Source organism: Alosa alosa, chromosome 2 (assembly GCF_017589495.1).
Source record: "Alosa alosa isolate M-15738 ecotype Scorff River chromosome 2, AALO_Geno_1.1, whole genome shotgun sequence".
NCBI lineage: Eukaryota > Metazoa > Chordata > Actinopteri > Clupeiformes > Clupeidae > Alosa > Alosa alosa.
The window spans coordinates 31,402,012-31,408,011 of NC_063190.1; the positions used below are offsets into that span (position 1 = coordinate 31,402,012).

Below are 6,000 nucleotides of genomic sequence, written 5' to 3' on the forward strand. Positions count from 1 at the left end.
GGGCGGTTTTGCAGGTATTGTCTTGTGAGTCACACATCTTCCACAAGTCTGAACATACTGTGAAATGTCCGCGGGCCATTTTCGCCAGTAGAACCTATCCCTAGCAAGAGCAAGTGTCGCTCTGTACCCAGATGGCCACAGTCATCATGAAGAGCCTCAATGACCATAGGTCGAAATTGTTTGGGAAGCACCAGCTGAAAGCCCTCTTTTCCAACTGCTGTCTTGGTCTTCGGTAGAGAAGCTGATTCATCAGTACCAGTTTATTCCCCCTCGGCGTTGTAACTGTACAATCTCTGGACTCTCACTCTGTCTAGTGACAGTAGGCCATCGGCGGTTCTCATAGCATGTTTAATGACCCTATAGCTGCATCTGAGTCTTGAGCATGGCTAAGGTCCTTGTCACTCAGGCTCCAATGCATGACTCTCAATCTCAGTGGATAGGCATATATCTCAGGAATGGCTTGGGGTGGCACGCCTAATTGTTCTGCATAACTAATTGTTAGGTCTGGATATTCAGAAACACTACTTTTCTTGCAGGCGGCTTTAACCCCCTGCCGGTGGGATCCATCCTTCCCCTCAGAAACATTTAGCGAAAGGGGAATCGGCGCCAATATTCTCCGCCCTGGTCTATATTGAATGCCGAACTCATAAGTGGAAAGAGCAGCTAACCATCGATGCCCAGTGGCATTCAATTTGGCGCCGTAAGCACATGCATTAGGGGGGATTGTTGTCAGTTCTCACGGTAAATCGAAATTCCATATAGATAATCATGGAATTTATCAACAATGGCCCATTTCAGGGCAGAAATTCCAGTTGATGGACTGGGTAGTTGCGTTCTGCATTGCTCAATTTATGACTGGCGAATGCCACTGGACGTAAGCCTTCAGGATATTGTTGATTCAGCACGGCTCCTAATCCCTCAAAACTTGCATCAACATGTAATATGTAAGGCTTTGATGGGTCCCCAAAAAGCTAGGACAGGAGCATGTGTTAGACGGTGTATTATCTGTTTAAAAGGCTGCAGAGCACTCTTTGGTCCATCTTTCTGAGAATGGCTCTGATTTCGGAAATATTTGGTCTTCCCCTTACTGGGACTTTTGCCCTTTTGGGCTGGCAGGTAACCCGTGTGAGGTCAGTCAGAGGACGGACAATGGCAGAATAGTTCTCTATGAAATGCGATAGTAGCCACAGAATCCCAAAAGGACTGGAGAGACTTCAGGTCAGTAGGCTGCTTCCACTGGGCGACGGCTCTTAGCTTTTCGGGTCGGTGGCTATGCCCGCTGACACAATGTGGCCAACATACTTCACCTGAGGTTGGCAGAATTGGCATTTGTCCAAAGAGATTTTCAAACCATAGTCTTCCAGGGCATCCAGAACCTTAAACAGACGTTCTTCATGTTCTTTCCAAGGTAACGACTGAAAATTATAATGTCATCAAGGTATACTAGGCACTGCAACAAATTCATGTCTCCAACGGCTTTCTCCATCAATCTTTGAAATGTGGCAGGAGCCCCAGTAATACCTTGTGGCATAACCCAAATTGAAAAACCCCAATGGACATATAAAAGCAGTTTTCTCCCTGGTCCACACCAGCCATCTTGATTTGGTAGTAGCCACTTCTTAAATCTATCACTGTAAACCACCGGCTCCCACTCAAAGAGTCCAGTCGTCATCTATTCTTGGCACGGTGTATTGATCTGGAATGGTCCTCGCATTTAAAGTACGGTAGTCAATACACATTGAATTTTCCCATTCTTCTTCGAGAGCCACGACTATAGGGGAGGCATATGGGCTGCGTGGATCTTTTATGATCCCTGCAGCCAGTAGGTCCTGCAGGTGCCGTCGTAGATCATCCAAGTCCCCGGGTGGCAAGCGCCGAGAACGTTCTCTAAATGGGCGTGTGTCATTCATCCGGATGTGATGTTCGACTCCCTTTGGGCCCCCGCCCCATTCATCCAACGAACACACCAGTTCGCTGAGACAGTTTCTTTGGCCAGTCTGTTTCGGCCAGGCCTCTGATATTGGTGAATCCCCAAAGTCAAACAGATTGGGGTCAATCGGGCTGGACGGTTGATTTTCTCTGAATCTCAGTGACAATGTCTGCTTTGTAAATCTGTGCAACAACAGCACCCTTTGGTATGGCCTTCACTTTCAAGGACTCGTTCCGTAACAGTACCGGGTATGTCCCCACTGGTCAAGTCAACAGGAAGTAGCACACATGGTGACAAAACCACTCCAGCTGGCAGTCGGGCAGGGGCATCTACTACCAAGACCCCAGGGCTGTATGACTTCTTCACTGTAGCTCTGCATATGGCTTGACGTGCCCCCCCAGGCGGAATAGTGAGTGGCCCCGGACCTATCCACTTAACAAGACCCACTTCATCTTCTGCCCAGCCAGGGCGTATAAATCTACCCACTGACTCAGGTGATTCTACTTGCACCCGCAATGTGTGGGCTCCGCTATCATTATCATGCTCGGGGTTGTGGTCAGCTGTGGGTCCCCAATGAAAACCTTTGGCATTGGTTCCTATAATGACAGGTGTTTGGTCGGGTCCACATGGATCTGGGCACACTAACGCCAGTAATGATCTTAGATCCGCCTCTTCACCCTCATCCGAAAATGACACGCCCATTGCAATATATCCTTTATAATGGGTAATGAAGACTGACTCAGACCCCAAAGCGATAAGCTAGATATAGGGTGTATGGGTAGGTGCGAGAGGTGCTTGCTGTACCAACTCTCAAAAACGAGTGTGACTGTTGAGCCACTGTCCATCAAAGCTGAACAGGGTTGCCCTTCAATAATAATCTTACTGAATGATGGCCTGCCAACTAAACCTTCCGGAAGACTGGATTGCTGCAAAGAATGTGCCTCACTTTTCTTAACAATACAGTTCACCTCCCCTCTTTTGGAGTCTCTGTTTCCACTTTGTAGTTTCTTCAGTGAACGGATCAATTTAGTTTTAACTTTTTCTGAGTTCTCAGGGGCTGAGCAGCGGGTAGCTACATGCCCATCTTCCCCACAACGGTAGCAGAAAAAATCCTCATTATCTACTTGCCCGGATTCGGTTCTCATACGACTGACCTGGTTACGGCTGGCCATATTCATTCCCTCATCTCTGTTCCTCCTGTCTCTCTCACCTAGTGGCCGAATGGCTCTTTGATTCACGGTCATCACTTGCAGTTGATTCTTCAACTCAGATACTTGCATCTGTAGATCACTCATATCACTTTGAGTGCCTGTTGATTGAGCCTGGCTTAATGCAGGGGCCTCAGATTGTGATGAAGTTTTTTTCTGTTGAGCAGCAAGTACGGACACACAAGCTCTAAGTTCCTTTAACTCTGATTTCAGAGAGTCCATTTCAGTGATGGCAAGCTCATCATCTGCAGTACGCACTTGCCTCACGGTTGTCTTGATAGCAGTGGATTTTTGTCGTACTGACTGTTGTTGCTCCTCCTCACGTATCTCATTTAAGAGCTGTAGGAATGAAGGCGGGTTTTCTTTCTTTTCTCGTAGCTGCAGCTGCAACAGCATGAGATCTGAGTGAACTGCCCCCCGTAAAAGCTGTTCTACGCGGACACGGTCTCGTTGGCGTGCTAATATCCCACCCCGGCGGACCACTTTGTTAAGGTGTCGCTCTATTCGCCTCTCAAAAACTCAGAGAGCCTTTCTCCAGTATTCTGGGCGTAATGCTCTAAAAAGCAAAGTACAGCTCTTCCCCTGTCTCTGGACAGCCAAATGCTTTCCACTGCATCAAGATAGTCATGCGAGGGAAGCATCTGATCATTTGACCTTTACTGCCTGAGCGATCTCAAAGGCAGGCCCCTTTAAGCTTTCTATTATTCTCTTTACGTTTCTCTTTGGTGGAGCAATCACATTCTTCCACCATAAGTAAGGCATGCTCCTAACCAAGTGTCAAAGCTTTCTTCCCCAGCAGGGGTGGGAACAATGCCAGAATAGGCTCGCAACCCGTTTAAAGGCATTTCCATCCTGTGGTGGCCGCATTGACTTCTTCTGAAAAAACTCACCCATGGCTCTTATAAGAGACTCAGTGGGACTGTTAGGTGGCACAGGATTATTTTCTATCCCATGTATAGGCCATGGTTCCGCTCCTCCATTGGGACCACGTCCAGGGAATGGACCGGGTTGACCTTCTCCTTGCACACGCAGTAGGCAACAAAAACGTCCCTTGACTGGGTCAAACAGCTTCATCCTCACCTTTTACTCGCCCCAGCGCCTTTATAGTTTCAAGAGTTTTCAATATCTTCCACTTCAACATTGTCGGGGATATCAGTAACTCAATAACATGTTCAGGGTCCAACCCTCACCTTTACACCAGTTACCGAGAATAGACATTTTGAAAGTTAGCTTTGTATTGTTTGCTAGTTTGACTTGTATGTACTAAAGTTTTAGTTAAATCTTTCAATATAATTAGTGTTCTATTTTTTGCTATATGTTGCTCTCCACTCACTCTTAGAGTTTAGCCTATATTACTAAATTACTTTACACTTCCCAAGGCTTTGAAATAACACACATGCATGAACTATATTAAATTCTGGTTATGTAAGCAAAGTATTTATCCTTCCTGACAGAATCCCCAGCGGTGCCTCCATTTATGTAGCCCTTTGTCGAGATTACCGCCAATGACAAGGCATAAACCTGAGTTCTATAGTTGCCACCTGGATAATTGACTACTCTACTATTCAAAGTGAGTGGAGATCGCAACCCATGTAACAGTATAATTTAAAGCAATTTATTTTCCCTAGCAAGGGTAAATGCAGGTAATGTTTTTCAGAGTTAGAACATAGACTAATGTTAGGCCTCTTTGTAAGGAAATAATCACATTGCTTTAAAGTAATGCTGTTCCGCCAGTGAATAATTAGCAACAACTAAAATATATACAGCACATCTCCCTATGGGCAATCACTGAAACTAGCAATACTGGCTTTAGTACATACTAGCAAAGCAAAAGATCGTTACAGGAATCCTCCCAAAAAACACAGGCTCTACTAAGGATCCTATTTACTGTCGTCAAACACAAATAGTTTTCTCTCCCCTCCCTAGTTTCAGTTATACCCTCACAGAGAGCACAGGCACATAATATACAACAAATAAAATTACAACAGCCGGCATGTAAAACAAACAAAAAGGCAGACATAACCCCGCTGCAGGCCTGATAAAGTTCACTAGTCCACTCAATGAGTGTTACTTCACGAACACCGCGACATTGGTGTGCACCCCATGGCGTCGGTGTAGCGTTCAGCAACTGTAGTTTCCAATCCCTCGTGACTGAATGGAACTGCTAACCTTCCGGTAGTTAGCAGCTATTCAGTGGTGTGGCTCCTAATGTTGGCCAACTCAAAGGAACCACGAGTGCTCTGGTGACTCGTGGCGCTATTTGAGCAGCGATGTTTCCCGTCTACACTACTTGTTGTAAACCAATAAACATACACAAACAGCTAATTTCTAGGTAAACTGTAGGCTAAGTGATCTACCTAGCAAGCTACTACCTGAACAACATTACTGGCGGTAGTACAGTGGGGAAAAAATAACGCATCCGTCCTTAACTATTAAAAAAACAAAGCACCTAGGAGGCTATGCAAAATCAAAATGCTTCTATCTTAAACGACTCACCCTGGCGTAGCCTATTACTCAATTATCCTGATATTGGTAAACGAATAAGGTGCTCAAGCACACATAGCCATCTTCATCCTCCGTTATTCTCAACGAGGCTAGATAATCTCTCTCCTTCCATTTCTAAGACCCTCCCCTAAAACCAATGAGAATTTGCCATGACTGATTGATAGATTTGTCCACCAATTAAGCACTATTCCACCTTACTAACAAGTTAGGTTGCTTTCCTACATAATGTAACCGTCAACTATTTTAAATGATGACTATTTAAATGATCCTATGAAAATGTTCATGCAAAACCTGTGGCTTAACTGTTTGATTTAGTTATACATTTGAACATGTCCCCTCTCTGTATTTATCTCCTGT

General features: G+C 45.4%; 1 protein-coding gene across 1 annotated transcript in view; it reads right to left on the bottom strand.

Annotated features, from left to right (window-relative positions):
• The window catches only part of rgs14b (regulator of G protein signaling 14b), a 31,097-nt gene that overhangs the window by 6,748 nt on the left and 18,349 nt on the right, over window positions 1–6,000 (bottom strand). The gene's annotated exons all lie outside the window — the stretch shown is intronic.